The 13,735-nt window shown below is 35.4% G+C and overlaps 1 protein-coding gene across 1 annotated transcript in view; it reads left to right on the forward strand.

Annotated features, from left to right (window-relative positions):
- Nucleotides 1-13,735, forward strand: part of TENM1 (teneurin transmembrane protein 1) — a 1,051,200-nt gene that overhangs the window by 161,659 nt on the left and 875,806 nt on the right. The window lies entirely within an intron of this gene.

Below are 13,735 nucleotides of genomic sequence, written 5' to 3' on the forward strand. Positions count from 1 at the left end.
TGAGAAGGTATGAACTTTGGCGCGGAAAAAAAAAAAAATGTGTGCTTTGAACTTGAAACAGCCGCGGGATACAGGGCCAGCCCCAGTCGGGGCCGCGCGGCCGCTACCGCGGCCGTGCGACATTTTATCTCTTCATTCACATCAATGGAAAACTTATTATCAAATATTTCCCTATTAATAGAGCTGTATTCTTAGGGGATAAATTCCAACAAGAATAGTGAGTCTGTTTTGAACCTCTAAGAACAATAGTGAGTTATGTGTTGAAATCTGGAATGTAATCAAGGTAAAGAGAAAAGGAAGTGAAATTATCACTCACCTATGGGGTGGGTTGGGGGGTGAGGGGTGGTCTGTATACTGTTTTTTCTTTTGTTTGTTTGTCTGTTTTGTTTTTGCTTTTGTTTTTGTTTTTATTGGTGGTGGAATATGGGCACTGGTTAAGGGATGGGTGTTTGAGCATTGTGTAACTGAGATATTAGCCTGAGAAGTTTGTAACTTTCCACTTGGTGATTCAATAAAATAAAAAAAAAATAAAAAAAAATAAAAAATATGTTCAAGATTTCCAAAAAAATATATATATATATATACAGGGATAACACTTCTTTTAAATTTTAACGACCATTGTGAAAAAATGGGAAGTACCTATATCGAAGTTGTAAAAACTCAGTTTTCCTCAAATGTCCTTACTGATGTGTAAATTTAAAAAACTATGCTATGCTATCATGTTTGATAATAATATAAAAATAAACATAAAAGATAAAGGAAATTCCAGTGCATTTTTGCTTTCCAGGTACATTTTATTATTGGCCATAGCATAATAGTAAGTATGTGATATTTTTTAGTTGATCAGCCATTAAATTTTAGAATTCATTTGAATCTCTTCATCAATATATTTGTTTACTCAAAGATCATAAATACTAAAGTTTACAAACGTAAGGACATTGGATTGCTTTTGTCTTTCCTGGTATTTTCATAAATTATCAGGTTTCTTTCTATTAAAAATTCCTTCCAAATCCACAGATTATTGATTTTTAGGATTGATTATTATATTACCCTTGCTTTGTACCCATGTGATACACAAGAGTCCATCTGAAATATTTGATAGTTTTGTAGACCAGCAAATCACAGAGACCTGGTAAGCCTTCTTTTTTACCATGAGTAACTTTTTGATCCACTTTAGATTTGGCTTGTTATTTCAGACTATATTCTTTGAATTTCTTTAAAGAGATAATCTCTCAAGGTGATCATAGGCAAATAACCAACCCCCCCTTTTAACATTATTGTCATATAACATTAGAGTGTAACATTCATAACCAAGTGAAATACAAAGCCAAGATGTCATGAAAGATTCTACCAGGCCTCTAATGTTGACCAATATTGCCTTACAGTTTCTTCCTTAGACTTCTAAATATTCATTTCATTCTATGTAGTCCTTCAAAGTGAACGCTAAAACCCCAGACCATGCCTCATGACAAGCCCTATGAAAGGAATTCATTTACAGAGAATTTTACTTTCTTAAAAACGAGGTGATACATTATTATTTTGATAACACAGTGTAAATCAGTGTCCTGATGTCCAACAGGTCTGATAAATTACTGGCAAATAATTATAGAGAGCAATTTTTGCATTGCTGCCACTGGCATATAAATCTATGCCATGTGTTTCTGACTTTTATTGTCCCTTAAAAGATCATCAAATTGATTTTAGAGTAACAAGGATATAAAATAAATATACAAGATACTTTTCAATAAAGGAGAGGTAAACCAGCCCCTTTATATTTGAAAATTCCAGTGTTGAAATGGAATCACATTTCTGAGAAACTTACTGTTTCAGTGCAATAAGTATATGTCCTTTTCCTAGTCAGTCTGTTGTTGACAAAAATCATAAGACTGAAAGAAAAATGGTTTATTCATGCCTCTCCCATTAAGTATAGCATGGCCTTTTACAAGTAACCTATCATCTGTACCTTAATTTTTACTTCCTTAAAATTCTGGGGTTAAGTTAGGTAAATTTTAAGATGCCTTTTGGTTTTAACAACAAATAATCTGGTATGATAAATGCACGTGATGTCACATTGATAGCATGTAGCTTATTGCTAATCTGACAGAAATATATCACGACAGAGCTATGAGCTTTCTAGAAATTAAAGGATGCAACTTCTAAAGCAGGCTACTAATAGTGACTAAATTTTGTGTATTGCTATTTATTAGTTCAGCAAATAGTCATCAGGAACTCTGTACATTATAAGCGGTAGATATAGAGCTATATTACTTTTTGTTCACAATAGTGAAGAACATGGTTCAGTATTAGAGGACAGTTTTATTAAATAGATTCCTAGGGAAAGGGTATGTTATGGCTATTTAAAATTTATGTAGCGGAGGTTGGAGACGTAGTACAGCAGGTAGGGCACTTGTCTGGCATATGACTGACTCAGGTTCATTGCCTAGCACCACAAATGGAGCCAAAGTTCTCCGAGACCTATAAGGAGTGAACTGTGAGCAAAGAGCCAGGAATAAGCATTGAGTACCACCGGTTACTGCCTACCCTACCACTCCAAGATTAAATACCACAACTAAGTTTTTTTTTTCAAAGTGAAAAGAAAGTTTACTACTAGTAATAGGATGCTTCCAGTGAAGCAACACGTCTGCACTTACAAAGGTATCCACCCCTCCTTTTTATTTGTCAATGAAGCAGCTAGATTAGATTTCTCTCAGGCCCTGGTCTTGCCCTTTATTGAGCCAGTGTACTCTCGCCACACCTCAGTTTTGTGATTACTTGCATTAGGTACCCTGTCATTCAGTAGGCCTGAGAGAACATCTGTCCTGGCAAGTACTCTGCACAGGTCCCAACTAACTTTTTAACTCTAGTTTTTTTTGTTGAAAGTTTTACAATGCTAGTCTTTTTTGTTGAAAGTTTTATAATGCTGTAGATTTTACTAGTTTAATAAGTACAGTTTAGTGAACATTATTAAGTTTTACTTTTATATTTGGAATATATTTTCAATAATCTCAACTTCATATTTGTCAAATAAGTTCTTATTATATTCGAAACATATAGGACCAGACTACTTGGGAAATGATTTTTTTAGTAAATGTAAGAATCTGTTTACTTGGTCATCATATTTATTTTTTGTTTGTTTGTTTGTATTTGGATAACACCCAGTGGCATTCAGGGTTTGCACCTGGCTCTGTTCTCAGACATCACCCTGGCAGGGCTCAGGAGACCATATGGTGTGCTAGGGATTAAACCTAGGTTAGCCCTTTTCAAAGCAAATGCCCTATACGCTCTAATTACTGTCCCAAAAGTTGAGTATAGCACATAGACTACAATGTTTCATTACTTATCCTTCAATTAATGTTTTACTGTGCATAAAATATGAAGAAAAACATAAGCCTCCATTGCTTTTTGAAGAGGTAATATGCTGTTTGCAGTGCCAGAATTGGTAACGGCTGCTTACATAATGTTAACACAATAGAGATAAGCCAGAAGATGAAAATAGAGTATGTGGTAGTTACTATTTTCTTTGGTTTTATTAAGATGTACTACAGCCTTGTGTATATTTAAGATATATCAGGTATCCCAGTGCTGCATGTAGCCCAGAACACTGCCAGAAGTGACCTTAGAACATAGAATCCCAAGTAACCCCTGAGCACTACCAGTTGTGTCCCTCAATTTTCCAAACAGCAGAATCAACAACAATATTTATAAGGTAAAATGCAGAAGAGAAAATTAAGAGTTGTTTGTGATAAAGTGAAAGCATTGACATATAGCTATTTGAAGAGCGCTTTCATGGAAGCACAAATAGACTCCCACTTCGAAGTAATCTAAAGATTTGGTTAATCCAAGACCTCCTTATAGAAGCCAATAAGACATAGATACTTTGAGTTTATATTTAGTTAGACCATTTGTGAGGTGAGATACTATTACATGTAATTTCACCATGGGATGTGAGTCCCTTCTGTAATTTTCACTGGATGACAGAGATCATATGAAGAATTTCTGAAGCTGTCAACTCTACTTTTGGGTGTTCTGTTGTCTTATTAAACTGAAATATGGCCACTGATTTGTTAAGCCATTAAAATGATATTTCATTTCCTTCCATACCATAGCCTCTTAGATATTTATAAGTGTGAATCTGGTCCTTCTGTTGGTTCTAAATTTTGCTACTATGAGTACTAACAAGTTGATTTATGCTCCAGAATATAAAAATGAGCATCAAGACACATTCCTGCTTAAAGAACTATTGATTCTGTGTTGCCTACAAGGTACCATATAGGCTCTTTATCATTACATTGAAGGGACTTTGCCGACTTTTGAATTGAGTTCTTCTAATTGTCTCTATCCTCTCTATATTCTTGCCTTTTTTACTAGACCTTTCTGATTCATTGAAAATTTATATATTTTGTCTCATCCATGCCCTTTCTGCTGTTTTCTCTCTTCCGGAACAGTGGTCTTTACATTTTAGGACCACTGAATTTTCAAGTAACTGTTAAAAGGCCCCGATCTTGGGGCCAGAGAGATAGTTCATAGGTTAAAGATCTGGCCTTGCACAAGTCTGACCCTGGTTTACCCCTTAAGTACTTCTATGAGTAATCCCTGAGCACAGAGATAGGAGTAAGTTATGGGCACTTTTGGGTAAGACCTCAAAACAAGCAAACAAGCTCAGATCAAATACCATGTTTTTTCTAAAATACTCCTGTACTCTTCCTTAGACCTGTCCGCTTACTTCAGAAAATAAATCAAAAAAAGTTCTCGTTCTCATATCCCTTGACTCTTTTAAATCATAACATTTTATCATGTATTTGAATTGGAACATGAAATCTTAAATGTGATGATTAAATGTGATGATGTCATACTCATTTCCCCTATATGTAACGTATTTGAAAAAAAGCTATATTTAAGTATACATAAAACACTATTTCATTTCAGTGCTTATAAAATTTATTCATTTTCCTGATTTTGCCTCTCATAAATGTGTTTCATGCAAGTAATGACTTGTTATATTTCCATCTTAGTTTAATTTTTTACTAAGGCACTATGATTTACAAAGTTATTCATAATAGAGTTTCAGTCATAAAAAGTTCAATCCGACCACACGTGTCAACTTCCCTCTCCTTTCTACCAAGACATAGAAACATTCATGAAAAAAGGTCAGAAGCACACCATTATTCATTGCAACACTTAGTACAATAGCTAGGATATAGAAACAACCCAGCTGTCCAAAGATAGACAGGTAGATATAGTGTGCTATATATATATATATATATATATATATATATATATATATACACAATGGAATACTATGCAACTGCAAGGAATAATGAAATCATGCAATTTGCTGAAATATGGATTGAGCTACAAGATAACATGTAAGTGAATTAAGTTAGAAGGATAAATAATATGGTTGTATTCATCTTTGATATATAGAATTAGAGGACAAGAGAGTGAAAGGTATCAATGGGGAGCAAACCCTTGGTTTTAGATTGTAGAAATGAGAAGGACAAGATAGGACAGAAATTGAATATTCCATCTTCTATATTTCTTCTTAGCCTTTGTGTTTCTAGATTGAAGAGAATTGCTACTTGACATATCTTCATTTCATTAACTCTGATATTTTTCTTTCTAAACTTTTTCTATATCATGAAACAGATCACTGGACAATTCAAATGGTGGAGGTATTAAGAAGAGGCACTGTAATAGCTGATAGCACCATTTATCCTAGGTCACTGTCACTGTCACTGTCATCCCATTGCTCATCGATTTGCTCAAGCGGGCACCAGTAATGTCTCCACTGTGAGACTTGTTGTTACTGTTTTTGGCATATCGAATATACCACGGGTAGCTTTCCCAGCTCTGCCATGCGGTCTAGATACTCTCGGTAGCTTGCTGGGCTCTCCAAAAGGAGCAGAGGAATCGAACCTGGGTCGGCAGCATGCAAAGCAAGTGCCCTACCCACCGTGCTATCACTCCAGCCCATTTATGTGAACACCATAAACATTGAGATAACCTAGGATTATCTCAATACTTTTTGTGGCTTGAGCTTGCTTCAACCCCAAGACAGCTTATAATTATCAACGAATCACAGTGTTTGTGATTTCCACATTAGTAGCTTATTCATCATTTTTTAAAAAAATAATGTAAATAAAAAAACATTTTACTAAATTTTAATGCATGGTATTAAAATGTTGGTTCTTTCTCGTCCTTTGCACATGTTTACAAGCATTGAAGGTCCACTCTAGCCCAAAATTTCACTGAAATATATAGAAAATTATAGTCTATTGAGATCTGAAGAGATATTTCTTGCAGCCATGCCAACCTGTGTTTGACCCAAGTACTACAGATGATCCCCTGAGAATTGCCAGGAGTGATCTCTGATCACAGAGCCAGGAGTAAGCACTGAACACTGCTGGGTGTGGCCCAGAAACCAACAAACAAAAATCGAAAAAGGAAGAAAAAGTATAGGGTCTTCAAAACCAACTTTTATTATCTCACAAAATGGAGAAAATAAGCAAACTTATAGACAGTTGAATGGGAGCCTGAAATCAGTTTCTGTAGGTGTTTGAAAATAAAAATGTCCTTATGAAACAAAACCAAAATAGAAACAAACTGAGACAGTCACCAAGAGAAGGCTTTCCAAACTTTAGCTTCATGATGATATTGTGACATATATTAAGAAATATATATCTGTTACTTTTTCTGCTCAGTTCCTCAAACACTAGCACTTTTCTGGGGAATGAGAGCAATAATGTTGTCTTTGTTATGCTAATACACTAGCTCTTTTACCCCACCTGAAGAGCTAGGCTGATGCCAGGACATCCTATCAAGTGGTTCTAGGGTTGGAATTTTAGGCTGCTTCCCACGCAGAAGTTCAAGCATCAATCTAGGTTTGCTACTGGCTTCTGAAGGGGAAGTGCTGCAGTCTTTTAGAACCTGATACTATCTCTGAGTAGGTGGTATCAAAAGTGAATGGAAATGAATATAATTCTTGGAAAACCTGGTGTCTGAGTACTGCATGGTAGGTATTAGGCGGAGACTCATTCCCCTATGATAGAATTGATACCAGAAATCTTTAAGCATTAAGAGAGTGGTGACTTCACTTCTGTTCAATATAGTATTGGAAGTACTTACAATAGCGATTAGGGAAGAAAAAGACATTAAGGGTATCCAGATAAGAAAGGAAGAAATCAAGCTCCCACTATTTGCAGATGATATGATATTATATTTAGAGAATTCCAGATCCTCTATCAAGAAACTCCTTGAAACAATACACTAGTATAGTAAAGCTGCAGGCTATAAAATCAATACCCAAATGTCCATGGCTTTCCTACATGCAAATAATTAGAGAGAAGAAAGTGATATGAAAAAAGCAACCATGTTCACAATCATGCCTCAGAAAATCAAGTACCTCAGAATCAACTTAACTAAGGAGGTGAAGGACATGTACAGAGAAAATTACAAAATGTTACTTCATGAAATAAAAGAGGACACAAGGAAATGGAAGCACATCCCCTGTTCATGGATCGGGAGAATTAACATTTTCAAAATGGCAATATTTCCCAAAGCATTATACAGATTCAATGCAATCCCTATAAGGATACCCATGACATTTTTCAAGGAGTAGACTAAACACTCCTAAAATTCATATGGATCAACAAATCCCCACGAATATCTAAAGCAATTTTTGGGAAAAGGAAGATGGGAGGCATCACCTTCACCAATCTCATTCTCTACTACAAAGCAATAATAATTAAAACTGCATGGTACTGGAACAAAGGCAGAGCAGTAGACCAATGGAACAGGTTAGAATACCCTTAGACAAAACCGCAAAAATAGAATCATCTAATCTTGATAAGGGAGCAAGAAATGGAAAGTGGAGCAAAGAAAGCCTCTTTAACAAATGGTGCTGGCAACACTGGAAAGCTACATGAAAAAAAATGGTCTCAGACTTATACCTAACACCATGCACAAAAGTCAGATCAAAATGGATTAAAGATCTCAACATTAGACCAGAATCCATAAGGTACATTGAAGACAAGGTCGGCAAAACCCTCCACAACATTGAAGCTACAGGTATCTTCAAAGAGGACTCACCACTGACCAGGCAAGTAGAAACAGAGATAAACAAATGTGACTATCTTAAACTGAGAAGCTTCTGTACCTCAAAAGATACGGTGACCAGAATACAAAGGCAATCTACAGAATGGGAAAGGATATTCACCCAATACTCATCGGATAAGGGGTTGATATCAAGGTTTTACAAGGTACTGGTTAAACTTTGCAAGAAGAAAACATCCAATCCCATCAGAAAATGGGGCGATGAAATGAACAGAAACTTTCTCAAGGAAGAAATCCGAATGGCTAAAAGACACATGAAAAAATGTTCCTCATCACTAATCATTAGGGAGATGCAGACCAAAACAACAATAAGATGCCATCTCACACCAGAGCCTGGCCCACACCCAAAAGAACAAAAGTGACCAGTGTAGGCTCGGATGTGGGGAGAAAGGGACTCTCCTTCACTGCTGGTGGGAATGCCGACTGGTTCAGCCCTTTTGGAAAACAGTATGGACGCTTCTCAAAAAATTAGAAATTGAGCTCCCATTTGGCCCAGCAATGCCATTTCTGGGAATATATCCCGGAGATACAAAAAAGTATAGTAAAAGTGACATCTGCATCTATATGTTCATTGCAGCCCTGTTCACAATAGCCAGAATCTGCAAAAAACCTGAGTGCCCGAGAACAGATGACTGGCTAAAGAAACTTTGGTACATCTATACAATGGAATACTATGCAGCTGTTAGAAAAGATGAAGTCATGAAATTTGCATATAGGTGGATCAACATGGAAAGTATCATGTTAAGTGAAATGAGTCAGAAAGAGAGGAACAGACATAGAACGATTGCACTTCTTTGTGGAATATAAAGTAACAGAATGGGAGACTAACACCCAAGAATAGTAGAGATAAGTATCAAGAGGAGTACTCCAAAGCTTGGAAGCTGACCTTACCTGCTAGGTGAAGAAGCAACTCTGATAGAGAAGGGATCACCAAGCAAAGTGCCCTAGGCGGGCACACTAAAGATGGGAGATACAGGCTGAAAATAGACTATAGACTGAACAAGATGCCTACTTAATACCTCTGTAGCAAAGCACAACACCCAAAAAGAGAGAGTGAGCAAATGGGAATGCCCTGCCTCAGAGGCTGGGTGGGATTAAGGGGACAGGGTGGGGGTGGTGGGAGGGATGCTGGGACCATTGGTGGTGGAAAATGGGCACTGGTGGGGGGATGGGCACTCGATCATTGTATGACTGAAATGTAAGCATGAAAACCTGTAAGTCTGTAACTTTGTTTCATGGTTATTCATCAATAAATTAAAATAATAATAAAATAAAATAAAAACCTTATTAGAGTAAAAAAAAGAAAGTGGTGACTTAGTACATATAGTTCAGTCATCATTGACATTTGTCTGCAACATCAGTAGTCTGGTTATTTCACTTTTTAAATTTACAATTTAAGTCTATTATTTCTTTCAGTAATAGAACTTGAGTTACTGAAAACCCAGATAAGTTGTACAGTAGATAACTAGAACTCAAGAAATGAGCAGAAGTGAACGATTTTTAGAAAAGTAAAGAGAAATAGGAAAATAACTCATATGATAGATTGTATATTTCTCCTTCTGCCAGCAAGTAGCATTTCTAAATCTTTCCCATGAAGTGTTTAGCAAAAATATCACTTATCCAAATGACTTCAACATAAAATTCAGGTATCTATTGAAAACTAATGTTATTTTGGGAATAAATGATCTAAAATGATTGGAAAGCTACTGTGTCTCTGGATTTTTGGCAATATTAGAGTTTTTCCCTGACCCCTTGACTTGTATTCTAAGTAAAATTGACCTTCTCAGTGAGTGTTGAAGCAAGAACGAGCTGTTGATATTTGCTGGACATCTCTGCAAACCGAGTATATGTTATGATGAAAAGTTAATATTGATTCTGTGGTCTGTCATTTCTATTTTCTCAGTTCAGTTTTTTTTCAATATTGCAAGATGTGCCCTAGATGGTAAACTCTTTGAGAATTATTAATTGAAAAGTGCAATGATGAAAGACATAAAAATTGCCACTTATTCTCTTCTTCCCTTCATTAGCATGAATTGCTAAGCTTAGTATTCGGCTTATTGAGGAAAGGGACTCTGGGCTAGAATCCATTACTACATGGAACTGACAAAGGCAGTATCAGATCATTTGAGTTTTTGGAGAAAAGAAGCTGATCCTGAATGACATTTAACCAGAGTATACTCTTTTCCTGAATCAATCTTGTGTTCCTTAGTTCTAATTTACCACAAAAATCACTATTGGCATCTAGCTTCCTACTAGGCTGGCCTTTAAGGAATAGATTTAGACTTAGAATTATCCCAGTGTGTAAGTGCTCTCTTCCTGTTTGAACGCTTTCTACAACTTATTTTAATAAGTGCCATTAATTAATATTCAGAGATAACACAACTTCATGCCACTGAACTATATTGCTCTTTTCTCAGCATTTTCTTTTTTGATCCTTAGTTTAATTGAATCATAAAGTTTACATCAACTACACCATTTAACATAATATACCACCAACACAAATGTAGGTATAATTTGGGCACCTAACTAAAATAATATATTTCCCTTGTAGAGTCTGTATTTCCATTCCTATAGCTTTTCCTCATACCAACCATATCATTCTGACAACTCACTATTCTTTTAATCAACTAAAATTTCACAGTCTCTATACTCACATTATTTTTAGAGCCAACTTCTCCCACATCGTACTTGTGTAGTAGACATGTTTAATGCAAATGTGGGATTTTATATTTCTGTCTATGAAATTATAGCATTTTTATTTGGCTCATAATTCCACTTTGGCATGAATTTGGGATATAATTATTGTGTCATTCAGCAGGTTAGTTTCTGACTGGTTCTATGTTATCTAAAAATATAAATAAAAAGTTTTATATGATGGGGGAAAGGACTAAAGGCAAATTAACAAAATGAAACTTTGATATGGTTGTTCATTCATGTGACAAATTTATTGCACTATCATTTATCTTATTAAACTCATAAAGTAGGACATATCCAAAGACTATAAAACCCTTTGCTTGGAATGAAACACATCTACCCATTCCCCTGATCTGTCAGTTTAGTCAGCCTTTTCAAAGGAAAGTTCATTTAATCTGTCAAGGTATATTCATAGAACGCCCATACTCTCTCTTGCTATTGTGTGCTTCTTTGTCTCATAACTATATCAGTATTCTTAGAAAATATTTCATGAAGGCTAAGAAATGTATATGTTTTGTTCACTACTTCATGAACCTTGGAGCTCAGCTTATTCTTACTAATGTTACTATAATAAGAATTCTTGATATGAGACTGATACAAAATAGATATCTACTTAATTATTTTAGATTTTGACAATCATCATCACCCCACTGATTCTATGGGTGTTCATATTTACTCATTTTTAATCTTCCCTTATATATACCTAAAGTAGCTTACACCCTTGCCTCTTTTGAGTTACACACCTTTCATAGCTTGTAATAGGCTTAATTAGTATGATTTTTTCTGGCTTAAATGCCATTATTTTCGTATTGGAGAATCATCTTTAAGAAAATGTTATCGAAAACTTTTCAGCCGTAGCTATCGAAGTTTCCCCTTTATTTACTGTTATTATTACTAGAATAATTCTTTGATAATAATGATGGAGATATAAAAACAACAATGTAAGCAACCAGCTGGCAGACAGCTGATGGCTGCTCACTTCATTGCCAGATACACACATATTTTATAGAGGGTCTCAGCTTAGGATGGTCCAATCATATATAGTTTAGCATTACTGACCTATCACTTTTCCAACTCTGCTTTCTTCTGGCCCAATCCCAATTAGGGCTAGATGCTGCAGTTAGGAATGACTGGCTAAGCTTATGTGACAATTCTTTGGGGGGGGGTGGGTGAGACGCAAGGCCATATACCTGGTGCTTGTAAAATGCACCCAGATACTCCCTACTGGGTCACTATGCAGGGACAGATCTTATCTGCTATGCAGGGACAGATCTTAACTGCTCTTGTGCCTGTTGACCTGCTCCACAATAATGCAGTGCTGAATGACTATTAAATGAATAAATGAGTAATTCAGAGTGGGCCAGAGATTCCTTGAATTAATACTTGTATCAGTTACCCCTATGCATGTGTTTTGCCAAATAAATACACTTTCCTGTTTGCAGGTGTGTATGTGTATGCTCTTGAACTTTAAATTGATACAATGTGTTAAAGTCTACTCAGATTTGATGTATAGAAATTATGCTAGTGATTTGTATTCATATTTCATTATAACTTTGCTATGTTTGTTCTTTGGCACGGCATATGGTCTCCTGAGTACGAGCAGGATTTATCCCTGAACACAGAGCCAGGAGTAATCCCTGGGCACCACTTGGTGTGGCCTAACATCTCCTTCTGAAAATAAAAGTTCAATTAAAAAATGAGTGTATATCTCTCTAGGATTAACTACCTACACACATTCATATGTGCATGCACGCACACATGTGTACGCTTTTCCAAAGAGAAATATAGGTATTATGTTTGTTTGTCTGGGTAAACAAATCAACTTTTATTGTCTTTCAGGTATATGAATACAGTTGGTTATCTTAGTTTCTGAGTAAATCTTAATGTACAAATTGACTTAGACCTATTCAAATTTAATATTAAACTTTAGAAAAATTCTTTCATAACAAAAATAAATGGAGAACATATGATGGTTTAGGTTTATATATAATTATATAGCTCCCAGAAGGGAGTTATAATTGAATTATAAGCTGCCTCTTGAGTATTCTAGCCAGTGTTTAGAGAACCGCGAAGCAGAGCTGAACATTTTTTTACCAGCTAAAATGTGAACAAGATACCCTATAATTCAATTATAACTAGCCTCCAGGAACCATATAATTATATTATAAAGTAGTTTGGGGAAACTGGGAAACTCAATGTTTTTTTCAACACATTGTATATGTTTAAATAATAATGTTAATAATTTTCCTTCTCACCTTTTCTAATCACAAATGTACAGAGACATTTTTGTGACCTAATTCCCATATACATTCCAAAATTTTTATATTAAATTGTCATACTTGGAAGTTCACAATTTTTTAGCCTTTGATTATAGATCTATCTGTACATAAAAATCCACCACTTAAACTCTCTGGGCTTTAATTTTTCCAACATAAAATTATAGTATTTGTTTTCTATCACCTTTGAAGTATTTTCCAGTATTAACACCCAGAGTTTTGAATTAGGGTTCTTCAAAGAAATAGAATCAATAAAAGCTGTCTTCTTTCTCACGATGCATGTGTACATATAATTGAACACTATCTTATTTGTGTGATATTTATACATGTAGTACATGTATAATCTGAAATATATGCAACAGCATATATATTTACAGAGAGTCAGGGAGAGAGAGGGAGAGGATAGAGAAAGGAAAAGGGAGAGACATAGAAAAATGAGAAATTTAGTTAATGTAGGGATTGACAAATCCAAATAACCCTGGGGAGATTGGCCAACTGGAAACCAAGGGACAAGTTAATATAACTAAAATTGGAAGACAACCTGAAAGTGGACTTTGTTTTTCCTCACAGAATCTCAGCATCCCAATCTTTTATCGTATACCTTCCTTCAGCTATGGTATGATACATACTCACATTATGGATAAGGATCTGCT

The sequence above is a fragment of the Sorex araneus genome, chromosome X (assembly GCF_027595985.1).
Source record: "Sorex araneus isolate mSorAra2 chromosome X, mSorAra2.pri, whole genome shotgun sequence".
In the NCBI taxonomy this organism is placed as follows: Eukaryota; Metazoa; Chordata; class Mammalia; order Eulipotyphla; family Soricidae; genus Sorex; species Sorex araneus.